Source organism: Uranotaenia lowii, chromosome 3 (assembly GCF_029784155.1).
Source record: "Uranotaenia lowii strain MFRU-FL chromosome 3, ASM2978415v1, whole genome shotgun sequence".
Classification (NCBI taxonomy): Eukaryota; Metazoa; Arthropoda; class Insecta; order Diptera; family Culicidae; genus Uranotaenia; species Uranotaenia lowii.
This window is the reverse complement of record NC_073693.1, coordinates 6,247,475-6,269,391: the sequence shown is the minus strand read 5'-3', so window position 1 is coordinate 6,269,391 and position 21,917 is coordinate 6,247,475. Positions and strand designations below refer to the sequence as shown.

The following is a 21,917-nucleotide window of genomic DNA, read 5'->3' as shown; positions in this document are numbered from 1 at the left end:
TGCTTGTCAATTTGTGGCATATTTGTTCTGGTTAATGATAAATGATTGTAAGGTTTTTTCCCACAGTTCTAGCATTGGACTTTAGTTCATCAATTTTTTTTTTTTCAAATTTCTATACGTAATACTAAAGTGAAAAGTATACTCGGTACAAAAAAATACGAGCCTTAATAAAACTAAGTGCTAATTTTAAAAAAACAATAATTCTCTCTTCAGTTTCCCCTGTAAAATTAACAATATTTATCCGTGTTTTATAAGGATTTCTGATTCAACCTCGAAAAAATCTCTCACTAAACGCTTAATCTTGACAACGTGTGGCATAACATTAACGAATTTTCTTTTCTCTCTTTCTATTTTCACAGGTAAACGTCCAAGCTACTGGTTTTTCCCGGCCAGTAAATTAACGAACCGTGACCAGAGGTAATTTTGCGCCCAAAACGGTGTGAAATTCATAATAGGTACGAATCAATTACATTATGCACGCCATACATTTTGATCGTATCACAGAATGTGAATCTAATCGGACACGATTCGAATGTGGCGATTAACAACTCTTATACACAGAGCTAGACAGACAGAAACATTCCGAAAACATTTCTAGCAAAAATGTAGAAGTGTCGTTCCATTTCCTATGCTAATGAGTTGCTAACTTTGTTGAACGAGCTTGGTCGCTCGTTTGCCCAAAGAAGTGTCGGTCAGTTGAGCCAATTCCGCTCACGAACCTAATGTTTTTGTTTCATTTCACCCAAACCCGGCTTGAATCCACATGCGATGGCCCGGCCGGAATCATTTCCCGTTTGAGCTTAGTGTTTAAATTCAGCGTCCAATGATAGCCGCCGAATGAATGCTCATTACGTTTTCACTAAACCAACACTCCGAATGACTCCCCGATTCAATCCGGATGGTGGGGCACACTTGAGCCAAATTAGGAAGCAGTTGGGCAGTTTGCCCAAATAAAAAGTTACACATTTCAAATTAAATCGACGAAACATCAACATTTTTCAACTATCACGAGCCTTTCCGTTTGAATGTTGATCCTATCAAATTTTAATCCAAAATTTTACCCCATCGTACCCAGTTTAATTACTACTGGTTAATGAAAGTTAAACCGTCATATTATAAGCAAACACGTCCTCCCTTTCAATTTCTCAAGGGTCGAATCGGGAACGAGAAACTCAAAAATGTGGGAAGTCTGAACCAAAATAAAAAAAAAACCTATCAAAAACCATCATTTTCCAAACTTGTCTGGTGGTTGAAAAAAAAAAAGAGAATGATATGCTCAAAGCAATGAATGTTGGCGGTAAATCCAGACGAATACAATTACAATTGATGTCTGACTGAATGGGCTGATGATAGCATGAAAGCGCGATAACTGATGGAGCTGATTTTGATCGATTTGGGCGATGAGCGAGAATGCAAATTGAACAAAAAAAAACGAAGGTCCGTTCCGAAGTGAGCGTTTTAACGCCTTAGTAATTTTCGGCTGTTGGTTTTTTAATGAGAAATTGTATACTTTTAAATAGAGCAATTTATTTGGCGAACCTAAAGCATAGTGGGAAAATTTAAACCCTAAAATCCTTATTCAAAGTCGCCGGTTGGCAAATCTGGAATAAAACCATTCAAACGTGAGAGTCTACAGCAATCCCGAGTTACTCAGAGAAAAGTTGTCAAATGTCCGGAAAAATATTTCTCTTTAAGAAAGATATTTTCACTATGTCATTGATAATATCAATTTGATATAACAAAACAAAAACATTTTTAAAATGTTTCAAATAACACATTGAAGCAAACAACTTTTCTATATATTTTCAATAAAACAAATTTCTTTTTTAAAATTTTTACGAATTTTTCAATCCTTTATCATAATAATTTTCATTTTTTTTTTCGTTGTTCTCAATTCTCAAGAATTTTATGTTATTTTGTTGAATACCTTACGTTTTGTTTTAAATTTTTTCAGGTTTTTTAATGTCTATATACAGTTAATTGATTTTTGATATTCTTAATAATTTCTAAACACTTGGTTTATTTGTTGACTATATTTTCTTGTGTTTTTTTTTATTTATTCTAAACCCTCTACAGCATGGACTATGAAATCGATGAGAATAAATTTAAAAACTAAGAAATTTTTACCAACAAACAAAATTGTTCTTTCCAGAGTTTGAATTGTTGAAATATCGAAGTAGGAAAGCAAAATTTTTATTAATTTTTTTTAATTCAAAATTGCTTCTTGAATTTTAAAATCTTAACCACTATAGAGTTCCAGCGATGTTAAAATCGCGAGTCTACATACTCGCACTTTGCCCTTCTTTGCAGAACGATTTTATTTCGTTAAACTCAATCTGCAATGATGCTATCTAATACCGTATTTGTTTATGCCGAGTGTTGCACTAGTGTTGCACTGGTGCACCACTAGGTGCTGTCAAACTGTTTGTTTATTCGGACGGTGTTGCACTGGTTTTGACCTGTCGGAGTTCTGCTTACGGGCCCACCGATAATTTTGCCAGTGTTGCGAGAGAGCGTGTGAGTGAGTGAGATAGCAATACACTGGCGACGATTTGTGTTTGTTTTTATCGGGTATGGTGGAACACTCCACGAGTGGAGAAAACAAATACAGTATAAAATTCAACTCGGGAAGCATCAGGAAGTAAGCTTCGGGTAAACTCGGCAGGAGTAAACAGCAAACGGAGGAAACATCAGCGAAGCAAACCGAACAGTTCTGCGAATTAAAAAAAACATCGTTTTCGTTCGGCAGCCGAACACATCAATCGGACAACGCATGGGGGCGTGGCTAAAAGTGATAGATACAAGGGAACGGGAAACGAGCGAGAGAAGGGTGCGAGGGATGTTAACTCGGTCCGTCGGGCAACGATCGCTCGTGAGCATTCGTGTCCGGTAAGCTTCGTTCTGTTGTTTCGTTGGTGTGATTTTATTCCTGCGACGCATGGAAAACATCAATTCGGAACAGTTCTCTTCGTTTTGTGTGCAATCGCGTCATGATTGGAACGAAGATAAAATCAATCTGCACACAACAAGTTAAACTCGGAAAAAATCAGCCGAATGATTCTTTCCGAAGCGAGTTTACACACCGCTGTAGAGTTCTGCTTCAAAATGTGAAAAATGTCGATCATATACAAGGGCTGATATGCAAAAGATGGTTTATTTCCATTATTTTCATGTATTTAATGTTATTCCTTTCATTGATTATGTACAATTTGAAGATTTTGTAAATTTTCCTGATTTTATTGATTATTTAATTTTTGAATATTCATTATTAACTTGATTTTTTCTTCTTGATTTTCTTGATATTCTTGATTTTTTTGATTTTCTTGATTTTCTTGATTTTCTTGATTTTCTTGATTTTCTTGATTTTCTTGATTTTCTTTATTTTCTTGATTTTCTTGATTTTCTTGATTTTCTTGATTTTCTTGTTTTTCTTGATTTTCTTGATTTTTTTGATTTTCTTGATTTTCTTGATTTTCTTGATTTTCTTAATTTTCTTGATTTTCTTGATTTTCTTGATTTTCTTGATTTTCTTGATTTTCTTGATTTTCTTGATTTTCTTGATTTTCTTGATTTTCTTGATTTTCTTGATTTTCTTGATTTTCTTGATTTTCTTGATTTTCTTGATTTTCTTGATTTTCTTGATTTTCTTGATTTTCTTGATTTTCTTGATTTTCTTGATTTTCTTGATTTTCTTGATTTTCTTGATTTTCTTGATTTTCTTGATTTTCTTATTTTTCTTTAATTTCTGAAATTTCTCGATTTTCTTGATTTTCTTGATTTTCTTAATTATCTTAATTTTCTTGATTTTCTTGATTTTCTTGATTTTCTTGATTTTCTTGATTTTCTTGATTTTCTTGATTTTCTTGATTTTTTTGATTTTCTTGATTTTCTTGATTTTCTTGATTTTCTTGATTTTCTTAATTTTCTTGATTTTCTTGATTTTCTTGATTTTCTTGATTTTCTTGATTTTCTTGATTTTCTTGATTTTCTTGATTTTCTTGATTTTCTTGATTTTCTTGATTTTCTTGATTTTCTTGATTTTCTTGATTTTCTTGATTTTCTTGATTTTCTTGATTTTCTTGTTTTTCTTGATTTTCTTGATTTTCTTGCTTATCTTAATCTTCTTGATTTTCTTGATTTTCTTGAAATTCTTAAATTTTTAGAATTTTTAAATTTTCTTGATTTTTTGTTTTTTTTTATTTTCTTGATTTTCTTGATTTTCTTGATTTTCTTGAAATTCTTGAATTTCTTATTTTTCTTTAATGTCTGAAATTTCTCGATTTTCTTGATTGCCTTGATTTTCTTGATTTTCTTGATTTTCTTGATTTTCTTGATTTTCTTGATTTTTTTGATTTTCTTGATTTTCTTGATTTTCTTGATTTTCTTGATTTTCTTGATTTTCTTAATTTTCTTGATTTTCTTGATTTTCTTGAGTTTCTTGATTTTCTTGATTTTTTTTGATTTTCTTGATTTTCTTGATTTTCTTGATTTTCTTGATTTTTTTGATTTTCTTGATTTTCTTGATTTTCTTGATTTTCTTGATTTTCTTGATTTTCTTGATTTTCTTGATTTTCTTGATTTTCTTGATTTTCTTGATTTTCTTGATTTTCTTGATTTTCTTGATTTTCTTGATTTTCTTGATTTTCTTGATTTTCTTGATTTTCTTGATTTTCTTGATTTTCTTGATTTTCTTGATTTTCTTGATTTTCTTGATTTTCTTGATTTTCTTGATTTTCTTGATTTTCTTGATTTTCTTGATTTTCTTGATTTTCTTGATTTTCTTGATTTTCTTGATTTTCTTGATTTTTTGATTTTCTTGATTTTCTTGATTTTCCTGATTTTCTTGATTTTCTTGATTTTCTTGATTTTCTTGATTTTCTTGATTTTCTTGATTTTCTTGATTTTCTTGATTTTCTTGATTTTCTTGATTTTCTTGATTTTCTTGATTTTCTTGATTTTCTTGATTTTCTTGATTTTCTTGATTTTCTTGATTTTCTTGATTTTCTTGATTTTCTTGATTTTCTTGATTTTCTTGATTTTCTTGATTTTCTTGATTTTCTTGATTTTCTTGATTTTCTTGATTTTCTTGATTTTCTTGATTTTCTTGATTTTCTTGATTTTCTTGATTTTCTTGATTTTCTTGATTTTTATGATTTTCTTGATTTTCTTGATTTTCTTGATTTTCTTGATTTTCTTGATTTTCTTGATTTTCGTGATTTTCTTGATTTTCTTGATTTTCGTGATTTTCTTGATTTTCTTGATTTTCTTGATTTTCTTGATTTTTTTGATTTTCTTGATTTTCTCGATTTTCTTGATATTTTTGATTTTCTCGATTTTCTTGATTTTCTTAATTTTCTTGATTTTCTTCATTTTCTTAATTTTCTTGATTTTCTTGATTTTCTTGATTTTCTTGATTTTCTTGATGTTCTTGATTTTCTTGATTTTCTTGATTTTCTTGATTTGCTTGATTTTCTTGATTTTCTTGATTTTCTTGATTTTCTTGTTTTTCTTGATTTTCTTGATTTTCTTGCTTATCTTAATCTTCTTGATTTTCTTAAATTTTTAGAATTTTTAAATTTTCTTGATTTTTTGATTTTTCTTGATTTTCTTGATTTTCTTGATTTTCTTGATTTTCTTGATTTTCTTGAAATTCTTGAATTTCTTATTTTTCTTTAATGTCTGAAATTTCTCGATTTTCTTGATTGCCTTGATTTTCTTGATTTTCTTGATTTTCTTGATTTTCTTGATTTTCTTGATTTTCTTGATTTTCTTGATTTTCTTGATTTTCTTGATTTTCTTGATTTTCTTGATTTTCTTGATTTTCTTGATTTTCTTGATTTTCTTGATTTTCTTGATTTTCTTGATTTTCTTGATTTTCTTAATTTTCTTGATTTTCTTGATTTTTTTGATTTTCTTGATTTTCTTGATTTTCTTGATTTTCTTGATTTTCTTGATTTTCTTGATATTCTTGATTTTCTTGATTTTATTGATTTTCTTGATTTTCTTGATTTTCTTGATTTTCTTGATTTTCTTGATTTTCTTGATTTTATTGATTTTATTGATTTTCTTGATTTTCTTGATTTTCTTGATTTTCTTGATTTTCTTGATTTTCTTGATTTTCTTGATTTTCTTGATTTTCTTGATTTTCTTGATTTTCTTGATTTTCTTGGTTTTTTTATTTTCTTGATATTTTTGATTTTGTTTTTGATTTTTTTATGTTCTGAACTTTTGATTTTTTTTTCCTTGTTTTTTTTTTTGATTCTCTGGATTTCTTTTCATAATTATTAATTTTTGTTTTTTTGATTTTCTGAATTTTCGGAATTTTTTATGATTTTTTTTATTAATTGATTTTCATGATTCTGACGTCCTTGATTTTCTTAATAAAATTGATTTTTTGTGAATTCAAAAATTGTTTTTTTCTTTAAAATTGGCTTCGTTCAAATATTTTATCAGCCGTTTGAATCTGCAAGCATTAGGTATAGTCTATACCGTATAGACAACTATGTAAAATTTTTCATGCTCCTAAGTAATGGAATCGAAAATTGAATTCAAACCTTTGCTTTTAAGTCAAAAACTTAATCAACTGTTTTAAACTCGATATCTATCTTAGACGTAAAGGAGACTTCAACGAGTGCTTTTCTTAGTTCAAGCGACGAACTTAAAAATATGTTCTAATATAATTTTCAAAATAATTTCATTTTTCATTGAGCTTCTGGTGAATTTAACTAAACACGCTAAATTTTAATTTGCAAAAATAAACTAGTAAAAGAATTTTTCCTCAACTGTGATTTGAATTTTCCAAAATAAAATATTACTCCTGTTTGGAATCGATTAAAACCTTTAAAAAAACAATCATTCCTCAGCTGAATTATGAACACCCACTAGTAATTTTTTTTTTTCAAACATTAGACTTTATTGTTTGATTATTTGCTCGACCGAAACTGCTCAACAAAATCGATGAAATGATTGAACAAGTATGACTCTACTGCCAGTAAGCAACCACGGCAGCTGCTATTAAGTCAATCATTGCTCTTGAAAACACCGGAAAAGCTGTTCGTCATGACTGGTTAGTTTGTTGCAGTTTGTAGAAGTATGAACGAGGATTGGGAAATATGCAAAATCATTTGAAATGACTTTCTATGCAAAAATTGGCTACATTTTTTTTTCAATGAACAAAATATCACTTTATGATCTTTATATCATGACGATATTATAATTGGTTTAGTTCCCATAAAAAATAAACTTTGCGCATTTAATCCAATTCTAATTACGTAAGGAATCACTCGGATCAAAATTGGATCGAGTATTTTTGATAACTCTGCACTGACTGCACCGATATGTTCAATATTGCCCAATCCCTAGATTCCTCCTCCTATCGAATTGAACGTTTCCGTTAGTGTGTTCCATTGCTCTGAATTTTTACAAGTTTAATACAAAATACTTGTTTTTGGACCTTAACTCCACCTAAATCTTAAGTTCAAATGTGGCTATTTAAAACAGTTACCTAATATATGTACGTAGTTATCATTGAAAATACACCTCTTTTCACATTTTCACCATGGTAGTAGGTATATCCAAAAGGAAAATCTTTCGAAAATGTAATCGAAAAAAGTATTAGAAAACTTTCTGTGAATTTCAGTCCTTTATTTTAATTTTATTCCTTTTTTGTATGGAACACCCTCACGATTAACATTACAGAAAACTATCTCACTAAGCCAAACTTTCGCTTTCAACCGACCGCAAATAGTCGAGGTTTCTTAGAAGCAAGACAAAAACAACGGGTTGGAATCCAGAATTGCTGTCGGTGGAAAATCTCAGGCAGAGCAGCAATTTTGAGCGTATCGAAAGAAGTGCTGAAATCTTCCCCTCCTTCCTTCGTTCGTTCGTTCGTTAGCTCGTGTCATTATCGGTGTATTGTTTCGAAATTGATGACGGTCTATGTTGCTCAATTTTTCCCTCAAATCGTGCACTCGACGGGTGCCTTCAGAAGATGAAGACGGCTTCTCGCGAACTTTAGAGTTAAGTGGAAAGCACCAAGTCCAATCACGCGCGGAACATCATTTTTACCCATCCACCTTCTTTAGTCTTTAGTGCCAACCAACCGAAAGCTGGAATCAATCCAACTTTTCCCAAGTCTTAGCCAGCAGCCCTTCTTTAAGATTTCGTTCGAGCTAAACATTGGAAAAGCGGGCAGAATCTGCCGCCGCCGCCGGTCGATGTTACATTATGGTAATTGGGGATGCAATCAGATGACCTCCTAGCAACTCATCCTGCTCCCCCTTTTCTTCCAGTCTGTAAGAAATTGAAAGTAAAAGTAAAGTCTGCTCTGGCTCCCAGAAAATAATCCCGTGTATCAATATGTGGATTGAGACGATCTAAATGTCATACTCTCGTCGAACGAAGAAGACCTTTCTTGGTGAAGCTTGTTGCATTCCAAGACGATGCTGCCAAATTGGAAATTCCACTTAGGTTTTACCGGTAAAGTTCAATTACCTCATTGAACTAGATTGCAAGGGAAGATTTAAACGTTGGGAAGAAATTGATTAAAATTTAAGTGGGACGATTTTTGTAAGCTATGGATTCAAATAAATATGAATAAATTGACAAATGACTATTTGACAATTTTGACAATTTTGACAATTTTGACAATTTTGACAATTTTGACAATTTTGACAATTTTGACAATTTTGACAATTTTGACAATTTTGACAATTTTGACAATTTTGACAATTTTGACAATTTTGACAATTTTGACAATTTTGACAATTTTGACAATTTTGACAATTTTGACAATTTTGACAATTTTGACAATTTTGACAATTTTGACAATTTTGACAATTTTGACAATTTTGACAATTTTGACAATTTTGACAATTTTGACAATTTTGACAATTTTGACAATTTTGACAATTTTGACAATTTTGACAATTTTGACAATTTTGACAATTTTGACAATTTTGACAATTTTGACAATTTTGACAATTTTGACAATTTTGACAATTTTGACAATTTTGACAATTTTGACAATTTTGACAATTTTGACAATTTTGACAATTTTGACAATTTTGACAATTTTGACAATTTTGACAATTTTGACAATTTTGACAATTTTGACAATTTTGACAATTTTGACAATTTTGACAATTTTGACAATTTTGACAATTTTGACAATTTTGACAATTATGACAATTTTGACAATTTTGACAATTTTGACAATTTTGACAATTTTGACAATTTTGACAATTTTGACAATTTTGACAATTTTGACAATTTTGACAATTTTGACAATTTTGACAATTTTGACAATTTTGACAATTTTGACAATTTTGACAATTTTGAAAATTTTGACAATTTTGACAATTTTACAATTTTGACAATTTTGACAATTTTCACAATTTTGACAATTTTGACAATTTTGACAATTTTGACAATTTTGACAATTTTGACAATTTTGACAATTTTGACAATTTTGACAATTTTGACAATTTTGACAATTTTGACAATTTTGACAATTTTGACAATTTTGACAATTTTGACAATTTTGACAATGTCGACAATTTTGACAACTTTGAGAGTGGAGGCTCTTTAAGCCAAGGGGTATGAGCGCATAATTGCTTGTTTCGAGAAAATATGCTTTTCATTGGTTGTATTTGTATTTTGCTTTCGAATTTAAAAGCATGTTAATGATATTTGAAAAAAAAATTAGAAAAATTCATCAAATATAGTTCACAATGTGCAGAACCTTTTGGCATCATTAACTTTCATCATTTACACCCCTTTGGCTTGGAAGGCCTCAATTTTAAACATTTTGACAATTTTGACAATTTTGACAATTTATGCAAAAAAAAATCATCGTTGAATTTGAAGTTAAAAATCAATATCAAAATGAGCATTGACACAAAGTGTGAGCATTTTAAAGGTATATTTTAAGTTTCCACGGGTTAATCCGAAAATTAACTCCGATGGAGTGAATATCAGGATCATGCTTACACTTATGATACGTACAAAGCCATATCTTGTCAGCATTCGGTAGGTGGCAAAAGTATATGTACTACCCATGTTTTCTCGGCCGGGCCCAGTATTGGACGTAGAGACATCTGGAACCAAGGGAAAAAGAAATGTCATGGCTTACTTTTTCCGATATAGCATGAACATCAGGATCAGCTTTAAAACGCTAAAATAAAAAAAAGAATGTGTTAAAAGATATGATTTAGTACTTAGAAACCATAATTTGTTTTAACTGAATATATTGAAAAGATATACATCGTCTTTGACAATTTAGAGTTTACTGACCGAATAATAATATTGCACATGAAAACTTTATAATAATCTGAGAATCGTGATTTCAAAGGAGTCGATGATTGCTTGGAATTTAGCTACAGTAACTGAGAATCGTATCCCTTGAAAACCCCCCATTATTCTGCACCGCGCGTGAGGTGACCATAGTCGAGTCGAGTCGGAGTCACGTGAGTCTTGTCACCTTATTCCTGAAGCCGATGTGACAGAGATCCATGCCCAGCTGGAGACAAGGGTAATACGGTCAAAATTTGGTCAAGGGAAAACGTTTATATTGGTGAAATCTTTTATTTAAAAAATAAAATTAAATTTCTTTTTCAAGTTTAATTAGTAGAAAATTCAGGAAAAATATTAAGTTAGGCTTCCGCTTTTCCAAATCCGAATTGCCGGGCCTAACGCTTGACCCCAGCCATCAGATTATGTACAACCACCTTGCCCACCTTCTTCGCCGCAGAAAGCCAGTTTGCCTTGAACTGCTGCTCGTCCTAAGCAGTAATTTTTTGGTCTTCTTTAGGTTCTGCTTGACAATAGCCCAGTATTTCTCAATTGGACGAAGCTCTGTCGTGTTGGGAGGGTTCTTGTCCTTGGGAACCACCTGCACGTTGTTGGCGGCGTACCACTCCATGGCTTTTTTACCGTAATGGCAAGATGCCTAATCCGGCCAAAACAGTACGGAACAACCATGTTTCTTCAGGAAAGACAGCAGACGTTTATTCAAACACTCATTCACGTAAATTACTTGGTTGTCAGTCCCGGAAGCTATGGAAATGCTGCTTTTCAAGCCACAGGTACAGACGGCATGCCAAACCAGATATTTCCTCGCGAACTTTGACAGTTTCATGTGCTTGAAAATATCTGTTACCTTTCCCCTTCCTTTTGCCGTATAAAACTCCTATCCCGGAAGCTGCTTGTAATCGGCTTTGACGTAGGTTTCGTCGTCCATTACCACGCAGTCAAAATTCGTCAGCATCGTCGTCTACAGCCTCCGGGATCGCGCTTTGGCCGTCGTATTTTGTTTATCATCGCGATTTTGAGTCACTACCTTCTTGTAAGTCGAGAGTCCGGCTCGTTTTTTGGCTCGATGCCCGGTTGTAGACGATACACCTCTTTGTCGTCTCAGCGGCTTCCGGTTTTCGATTTCTCCCCGATCCAGACTTCCTGGCTGTCGACAAACGTTTTCCAAACACTTTAATTACATTTGTAACGGTTGATTTGGCAACTTTGAGCGATTTTGCCAGCTTTGCGTGTGAGTAGCTCGGATTTTCACGATGCGCTAGCAAAATTTTGATACCCTCTTCTTCCTTGGACGGCATTTTGACAACTGAAGAGTGAATTCCAAAATCAAAATAGGAGCAACATTCTACAATAAGAAAAAAAGTTCATTCTAAGAGACGTTTCTCACCTAAAGCGATTACTGGAATCGGGTGACTAGGGTGACTCGACTATCGTCACCTGACGCGTGGTGCAGAATAAGGGGGATAAGATTTCAATTATATATAGGGGAGAGTGGGGTATCATGGGTCACTTTTTTTTTCTTTGCTTCATAACTTCTTTTTTAAAAGATAAAAAGAAAAAAAATAATGGAAAGGTTTTCTACAGTTTTAAGGTATAATATGGCAATTTTTTTTTGTTTATTAAATACATTAATCTCTCGAGATCTGACTATTTTAAGAAAAGTTTTTTTTTTGGATTTTGAAAAACGGTGGGCCACCAAATCCAAATTGAGTAGATAACGTGCAAGTTTATGACTTGACCCAAAATTGATATTTCATAATTCATTTTGTTATTTTAAAGCAATTTCAGAAGAGGAAATAAAAAAGAGAGTTGTGTATGATCGAATAGTTCCTAATTCTTGGCTCGCGAACGTTTTTTTCATTTCTTATTTGTTTATTTGTTTATTTGTTTATTTTCATCAACAGATCACATATTGATCCAAATGATTAAATTAAAGGTTAAAAATTAAAGACAAACTACAATTACACGGAGTTTACCCTATATTATACTTAAAGCACTAAGGATTCTTCTTCGGAATAATTCCTTCGAAACGTACAAATCAAAATGATCGGAGAAGCGGTTAATCGTCCTTATTGCACCAAATTGCTGTATTAGCTCCGTAGTTATTCTGTCGAAGAGAAGCAAAGAGCTGAAGATCAAGATTCCTCAAGCCTCGAGATCGAACGTTGAAGTGCTTCTAGCAGTGCGGGGCAGTCGGTTCTCGTCCCAGCTGCAGCGTGTCGGCTTTTGCAGCTGGGAAGTCGGGACGGGTCTTGCCAGTTCAGGTTCCGGAGAGCGAAACGCAAAAAACGCCTCTGGATGGCCTCGATACGCCCGAGCCATTTTGGTAGTAAGGGCACCACACAGCCGAGGAATATTCGAGGGACGATCGAACCAAGCTGCAGTAAAGACGCTTGAGACAATAAATATCCTTAAAGTCTTTTGTTATGCGGAATAAAAGACTCAGGCATCTGGAACCTTTATCGACGATGTTGTTTTTGTGGATCTTCAAATCCAGCCGTTTGTCCAGGATCACAGGTCTTTCACATGCTCAACTCGTGCAACTGCCTCATGTCCCAGAAAATAATCAGCCGATAGCGGGAGCCGCTTGCGTGAAAACGAAATTACCGTACATTTGTTGCGATTCAAGGGAAGGCAATTGACATCACGCCAAGCGGCAAGATGTTAAACTGGCTCTGAAAGACGTTGACATCTTCGGTGCTGTTGATGGGTTGAAATAATTTCAAGTCGTCGTCATATGCCAGTTTTGGTCCATAGAGAAGCAGCAGCACGTCGTTGAAGTAGATCAGGAATATTATGGGTCCAAGGTGGCTCCCTTGAGGTACTCCAGAAGAGGCAGGGAATTGATTGGTAAATGATTCACCTGATCGTACAATAAGTTTCCGTCCTACCAGGTAGCTACGGAACCATTCAAGTAAAGAGCCGCAATACCGATACGATATAGTTTGGTTATGGCTATTTTGTGGTTTACCTTGTCGAAAGCTGCGGTGTAGATTACGTCGGTTTGAGATCCTCTGGCAAAACTGTCTTGCACGGAAGATGTGAACGTCAACAAGTTTGTTGTCGTAGTTATATTTTGGCAAAATTCCTTATAAATTATTTATATTCGTCTCTATCGCATTGGAAAAATGAACAAAACATTATTCACAACTGGCATAAGAAAACTTTGCCGATAGGAAAAACGTATATTTTAAGTTCTGAATGTGTATAAAAACACCAAAATATAGGTAGCCCAAGATACCCCACAAGCTATTGAAATGTTTTAATCAGTTTCTGACGTTTAGATTTGGTAGTTATTCTTATGATGGAATAGAATGGAACGGACATTTTTAACTGATTTCAATTTGGCATTTAGCTTCAATTGGAAAACAACTATCTGGCAGAGATCATTTATCTCCGATTCCTTAGGAGGATCGGTTCTGAATAGTAATCTAGGAGATCCATTTCTCTCTGAAGACCGCATAATTCTATTTTTAAGCGGAATAAAATTAATTTGAGTTCTCAAAACTGAATTAAGATTGTTTGGATCCTTGAACTTGAAATAAAGAATTAGCTTTTTAGTTACAAAAGTTTGTTTACACCTCAGGTGTATCGAGAGTTTTTTCATTCATCAGATACTATTTGAAAGTGAAGAGAAGATTTTTGAATCATTGCAAAAATCATCAATCACTTGTAATATGTATCTTTCTAAACATAAATCTCCAAAACACCTAAAATTCACCAAAATTGATATTCGCGAAAATACAAATGAGAACGACGTTGGAAAAAACACGACCGTTCTCGAGCACGGCTTGCTGCGATCCCGGTGCAGACCACAATGGATTTTCAAAAAAAAAATAAAAAAAAAGCCGAGTTTTTTCCCTTCCTTCGACTTCCATGTTGATTCTTTGCAAAGTACAGTCGATTAGCGGAATGTCAAAAATACATACGTGAAGCTAACAAAATTCCCGACACGTGGGCGCCAAGAACTTCCAAATCCATCCATCAGGAGCGCCACAATATGATCAAAAGTTGGTTCTTTTTCTAAATGAAACGTCGTTTAACCATTTCGTTGAACGACCTATGTGAACTATTATTTTCTTATTTTCTGATTGAACAAAAATATTTGAGCTTTAATTTAAACAACGAGTCTTTTTTGTCAAGATAAGACGTACTTAACAAACGTTGGTAACTTCAGCCATTTCATATGGTAGGATTTTTCCAAGAAATTCTACTAAACTTCCTTTCAGCACGGTAGCCGAAAAGTGAAACCCACTTCCCATACTGGTTTGACTAATTTCGTCACGAAACTCATGTTTATCTCACCGCTGAACCCAACACGAGGTGTTCCGAAGGTGTTGCTGATCTCGGCGGCCATTAACACATCCCGGGCGCCTTTAACATTAACAGTGCGACAATGACAACAACAACAACCGGTTAATCGTTGGCCATCAACATACCTCACTTACTGACTTTGCAAGGCGAACATCTGCAGGAACCTACAGCTTCCCAAAACATCTTTGCAGCAGCCAGCCAGTCAGTAACAGATAAATTCCCTATCGATGACAACAACAAACAGCGGTTGCAAATGCCAATGACATTTATCACTGTCACTGGGGTGTTCTCACTATGTTGGGTTGTTTTTTTTCTCCCATCTCGGATTGCGACGACCCCCTACAAATCTCCAGGGATGTTGGTTCAAGCCGAAAGTAATCAATGGGAAGGTTGCTGGATGCTGCTATTGATAGAGCGGTTTGAATTTAAATTTGATAACATTAATAACAAAATCTTTGAATTTTTTTTTGTTGATTAAAGTTTTATCGATTTGAAACTTTGTTTTATTAACAAATTTTTAAAGAAGAGTAAAAAAAATTCCAAAAATTTAAACCACTCAAGTTTTCCTCTATTTGATTCAACCAGACTCCCAATACATTTTTGAAGAAGGTAATTGTCGTAGGCTCGTTAAAAAAACACGCATCCGAGTCATGCAATGTCACTTTCCTCCGGGGTCGTTTTTCTTCGACATTCGAACTCGTGCCATATGACCGGTTTTCCCTTTCCACGGTGATGTTTATGTTTGCAGTTCTTTGGTCCCATATGCTCTCATGGTTGTGGTGCAATATGTTGTATGTAACTTGAAGCCTAACAGCGACTGTTACTTTCAGCCGTAGGACTAGGCCTTGGTTGTTGTTATTCCTGTTTTTTAGAGAAGAAGATGACGACGACGATGATGATTGGAAAGGGTTTTCCACTTTACAAAACTAATGGTGCTTCTCTCGAGGAATCCAACAAATGATACTTGAGAAGTCGTAAATAGTAGTACCTACTAAATGTACCTTCTTACCTTTTGTTGGCGCTCGCACATGTCTTTGGAGTGCTTTTCTCGCTTAGTTATGAAGAGCCTCTTTTTTTCTTGGTCCCCTCGGAAGTTTTCATAAACGTTAACTAGCTAGCTTACGCCACGTGTAGATGATGGTGACCATTCATTTTTGTTGAGCACATTCATTGTGCTGAGAGAAGGCTTGAGTCTTCAAACACTTGAAAGTATGAATAATGCATTGCAAATTAACCAAAACCTTTGAGGGAACATTTAATTACTGTGTCAACAGGATGTCGACAAAATTGAGCAATGAAAAAACAATTCTGAACATCTGATGACCAGAACTTTCAAAGAATTATATTTAAAATTTTTCCAAGATACAACTTAAGGTTTTATTTTAACTGTCAAAGAGTTATTCAAAACTTACATTGCAGATTTTTTTTTTATTATTTGTCATTTTTGTCATTTTTGTCATTTTTGCCATTTTTGTCATTTTTGTCATTTTTGTCATTTTTGTCATTTTTGTCATTTTTGTCATTTTTGTCATTTTTGTCATTTTTGTCATTTTTGTCATTTTTGTCATTTTTGTCATTTTTGTCATTTTTGTCATTTTTGTCATTTTTGTCATTTTTGTCATTTTTGTCATTTTTGTCATTTTTGTCATTTTTGTCATTTTTGTCATTTTGGTCATTTTTGTCATTTTTGTCATTTTTGTCATTTTTGTCATTTTTGTCATTTTTGTCATTTTTGTCATTTTTGTCATTTTTGTCATTTTTGTCATTTTTGTCATTTTTGTCATTTTTGTCATTTTTGTCATTTTTGTCATTTTTGTCATTTTTGTCATTTTTGTCATTTTTGTCATTTTTGTCATTTTTGTCATTTTTGTCATTTTTGTCATTTTTGTCATTTTTGTCATTTTTGTCATTTTTGTCATTTTTGTCATTTTTGTCATTTTTGTCATTTTTGTCATTTTTGTCATTTTTGTCATTTTTGTCATTTTTGTCATTTTTGTCATTTTTGTCATTTTTGTCATTTTTGTCATTTTTGTCATTTTTGTCATTTTTGTCATTTTTGTCATTTTTGTCATTTTTGTCATTTTTGTCATTTTTGTCATTTTTGTCATTTTTGTCATTTTTGTCATTTTTGTCATTTTTGTCATTTTTGTCATTTTTGTCATTTTTGTCATTTTTGTCATTTTTGTCATTTTTGTCATTTTTGTCATTTTTGTCATTTTTGTCATTTTTGTCATTTTTGTCATTTTTGTCATTTTTGTCATTTTTGTCATTTTTGTCATTTTTGTCATTTTTGTCATTTTTGTCATTTTTGTCATTTTTGTCATTTTTGTCATTTTTGTCATTTTTGTCATTTTTGTCATTTTTGTCATTTTTGTCATTTTTGTCATTTTTGTCATTTTTGTCATTTTTGTCATTTTTGTCATTTTAGTCATTTTTGTCATTTTTGTCATTTTTGTCATTTTTGTCATTTTTGTCATTTTTGTCATTTTTGTCATTTTTGTCATTTTTGTCATTTTTGTCATTTTTGTCATTTTTGTCATTTTTGTCATTTTTGTCATTTTTGTCATTTTTGTCATTTTTGTCATTTTTGTCATTTCTGTCATTTTTGTCATTTTTGTCATTTTTGTCATTTTTGTCATTTTTTGTCATTTTTTGTCATTTTTTGTCATTTTTTGCCATTTTTTGTCATTTTTGTCATTTTTGAATTGAAACCACTGCTTGTGCCTCGCAAAGTGTTGCATTAAAAGTAGTCGCTAGGCAACCAGCAGTGATGTCAATTGAGTTCATTGTTTTTCAATGCCAGAACACATACCGTTATTCGATAACTAATAACTTTTTTGTCTATTAAGATACGATATAACGGTCCTCGACAAAGTTGTTTAGTGGAAAATTTCCTTCAATAATAAATTGGCACAAAAACTATGAGCAGAGAAGAAACAAAAATGGTGATGATTTTTCAGTACAAAATATTCATACAAATCTCAAAGTTCAAATTTACTCATGTAAACGTTACTTAAAAATTCTGCAAAAAATCATGGATGTTTTTAACCAAAACCAAGCTTTTTAGACTCCAGGGTTTGGGAAATTGAAAAATGACCCCAAATTGACTCAGTCTACTGCTACATGGAAGGCCTTCGACATTTCTGTGTAGACTTGGAATCCCTTGGCAATCCAATTTAATACGCGACAACTCGCAAAGATTTGTGACCTCGTATCTTTTTCTGAGAATTCCGTGCTGATGGGGCGCTGGATGTAGCCGGTGATAAACCAACTTCTCAAAATATTTTGGCAAAGCAGATAATAGGGGAAAGGTTTCCTAAATGGGCCTATTGGGTTAAATGCGCCTACGGCCGTTTGACGAAATGACTGACAAGACAACATTTCTAATCAATGCATTTTAAGGGTAAACGCTTGGAACATAAGGCAAGAAAGAATTTTATGAATAAAGCAACTCAAAAAAAATTTAAAATTTATACAAGCCCCCATATATATGCCCCCATTGTGTTTGTAAAATGCCACTATCCTAAAATAACAGGTTAACAAGAATAAATATATGGTTTCTATCATTAAAATTTCGAGTATAAGCTCTAATTAACACTTTAAGAGAGAATTGAAGATCTTAAAACAGATTGGATAAAGTTTTTCTTATAGATGAATTGCCTTCATAATATGGCAACCCTAGCTTTTGTTTTATTCTATAAAATAATAAAAGAAATAGATTTTTATGAAATTTCAGCTTTGTCGTATGGAAGTTATCAGTTTCTAACATTTCCAATGGAATTATACGGGAATATTGCCAAAAAAGCAGAAATTTTGCCTAAAACTGTAATAGGCGCATTTAGCCCGCACGGTTTGAGGTTCGTCAATTTTGGCAACAGTTATAATAAAATCGATTTCTCAAAAACTGAAGGAGATATCAACATAAAAATTACTCCAATGTATAGAAAACAGAAGTCTGCTCATGTGTATTCAGTATTTGTACACATATTCGAGGTAATATTTGAATAAATCAGTATTCTGCTTAATAGGCGCATATAGCCCGCTTCTTCCTTTTACTACACTCCTGTAATTATCTGCAACATTTCTAGACCCTTTTTTGAAGATGGGGGTCACTGGCGACAATTTCCAAGCTAATGGGAATCATCCTTAATGTAACGATGAACTGAACAGTAGAGCCAAAGAACGTGACAATTCATAGTAGTAAACCTTAAAAAATCTGTTGGATATGTCATTTACATAGTTCAATACTTACACAACAAACAACCTTTTGTTGTTTCAATTGTCGAATTTATGTTGAACATTTCAAAAACTCGTTCCTGATATTACCATACACCTTTCATTTAGAAGAACAATAACAACAGAGGCAAAACAATTGTAAACAAAAGGGCCAACAGCGAAAAGGCGTTTGTCAAAAAGCAGCAGAGTTGGTAACGAAACGGTAGTAGTAAATCTCGTGTGAAAAGAAAAGTGACTCCCTCAAGTCGAACGATGCTGCTACCCTTTTTTTCCTAGCTGAATTGCTAAAAATGCCAGAGTGAAGATCATAAATAATAGTGAAAAATCCAACTGGAAAAACCTTCCACTCTTCTTCATACCTACTTGTAGATGTCAATGGGTCTTTACGACTAAGACGAGTGTTTTTTAGCTCTGTTCAACTCTTGCTTCCATTATTGAACTGCTGCTTTGCTTTGTTTTCATTCGGGCTCGCCCCCTCCCCGTCTTCTTCTGGCGTCGCGATGGAGGAAAAAAGGGCGTACCGTAAACAAAGCGTAACATGTCTGTCTTGTGGGTCGCGTGCCGATCTCGCGCGAGTTGAAAATGTTAAGCCAAAATCGGCGTCCGGGAAGAAAAACAGAACGCTTGAGACCTCCACCACAACACATAAGAGCAGTAAGTATGGGCGAAACAATGCAAAAGAAATCGAAAGCTCTCGTTTGAGCTTAGTTTTTCCTAACAGACCTGTAGGGTAAAAAGCGAAGAGCGAAGGTGTGGCTCTGAATATGTAGGCCCCTTTGAAAAGGTAGTAATTTTTTCTTCCTCATGTCGAGTTTTGTTTTTCAAATGAAGGTGAAAAACTACCTTCGTTTTGGTTTGGCTTGGTATAGTACGATGATGGTATGTTAAGGTGCCATTACGCTATCTCTCGATTTGCCCCATCTTTATCAGCTGCTTCTGGCACTTTATCATCGGGGGCTTGTTAAAACCTTACCCAACTGAGCTGAGTAGAGTCGGCCAACTAACAGGCCGGCGACTATCTAGCTGCTGATGGCTGGGAAAAAGGGCTAAAAGCTGGTAATGAGCTGCATTATGTGTGGGTGCTCGTTTTCTGATAATGCCAGGAAAGGCCACCGCAAACGACTACCGTGAAAAGAAACACTGCAGTGAGAAATGCGCGGGAGTGTAATGATTTTGAATTATAGATATGATTCGCTTTGTATTTATTATATTATCATTTTTAGAAATTCCAGTTTGATAACTTTTAAAAAAAAAATCAAGAGGGCTCAACATTAAAGGCATTTTTGTACTTTTAACAGTTAGATTACTTTTGTTTCTTTGCCCTTCAAGTTTTTATATAGATATTCAACTATCTTCAATGGTTGTTCTTCAATTGAAACACGAATTCAAAACGCAATTCTCATTATCTTTAAAAAAAATTGGATATTGATAAGTATATTTTTTATGACAAAGAGTTTCCATGCTATTCATTGAATTAGGCAGAGTTTGCGTGACTTAATTTCATTATTATTTTTTTAATTCTACCAAACATCTAAGCTGTCTTACTTTTCTAAATTAAAATAAAATATCAAAATTTTTCTGTGCAATGATAACCTTAGTGACCGACACAAATAAAAATCCACCCATCGTATTTTTCTTAAAATTCCGATATTTTCAGTTTTCCCAAATCTTTTAGAATTGCAATTCGTTGGATAGCTGCCTATTAACCAAAAGTCACATATTTACTCAAAAGAAGGCTTTGAAGATTCATGTAGATATTGCCTGACAGAGAGAAATTATTATTATTATTATTATTAAACATTTTTTATTCAGTAACGTAAGATATTACATCTTTTGTAATGTTACATTTTGTGCGTTGATATTTATGTGCGATTATATTATGAATATTCAAGTGCCTAGGATTATTTCGATAAAAAACTAGTTATTTGAATAAAAAAAAACTAACTTAATTTCTAAAGTGCTCAATTAATCTGATCTTAAAAACTGCGAACGAGGTTTCCAGTGTTAAAGAATTAGGAAGGGCATTCCAATAGCTCACACCTCTAACAAAAAACGAATTGCCATACAGCTCTGATCTGTGGCGAGGAATGACAAATTTTAAAGCTCTTGAACTTCTTAACTGAGTTTATTTTATATAGAGATATGCGGGTGTTTTACTATTAATTAGATTGTAAATAAAAAGGCAGCATCTTATTTTAGGAAAACTCTCAAAGGAACAACCAATCAAACGAGTTTGTAAATGTGAATCGTGATCCATACACTCAGAAAAATTCTATTATGTATGCCATAAGATTCTCTTATAAAGTGGCGCCATAAGAGAAATCATTGAAATTCATAAGATTGTCTTATGACGCGAATGAATTCTGAAGATGAACACCTAATGTAATGGGGGTTTGATGGTTTTCATAAGAGGCTCTTATGGAAACAGGAACTCACTTCTAATAAGAATAATTTTAGAAATTTTATGTTGAAAACATTCAATTTATTGTTTTCCGGATTTGTTTGAAATTTAGTTGTTGATGGCCACCATCAGCAACACCTCAACACCCGGTTCCAACAATTTTTTTTTGTCGCATCCGATTCTTTGACCTTGTGTTTTTCCGGTCCGCGTACTGAAAAGAAAACAAAAAAATATTTTGGTTTACAAATATATTAATCGTTCACATCAAAACCATCAACTCAAACTTACCACTCAGAAGATCACAATTATTTTTCACTGTTTAGGAAAACTAATAACTATCAACTAGCGAATGCTTCGTACCGTTAGATGATGGAAATTTGATGGAATGAATGAATGTGTTCATTATTTTTTCACAATGCCGTTTCTTCTATTTTTCAAAGATGTTCTTATGAAAACTGAAAGTATTTCATAAGACTCTTATGAAACACAATTTTGCGCTCTAGAAAGCGGTTCATAAGACGCATCTTATGAAAATTTTAATAAGAATTTGCCTGAGTGTACGTTTGAGGTTGAATGCAAATCTTACACAAGAATTGAGGGCGACTCTAAATTTGTTAAGAACTGCTTGGGAAACTTGAGAAAGTAGAAAATCACA

At 33.0% G+C, this 21,917-nt stretch overlaps 1 protein-coding gene across 1 annotated transcript in view; it reads left to right on the top strand.

The window, feature by feature from the left end:
- Positions 1-428: 428 nt before the first annotated feature.
- LOC129755769 (uncharacterized) overlaps positions 429-21,917 on the top strand; it is a 33,856-nt gene continuing 12,367 nt past the window's right edge. The window contains exon 1 of the mRNA XM_055752411.1: positions 429-455. The gene's annotated coding sequence lies outside the window, so the exon portion shown is untranslated. The remainder of the gene's footprint in view (positions 456-21,917) is intronic.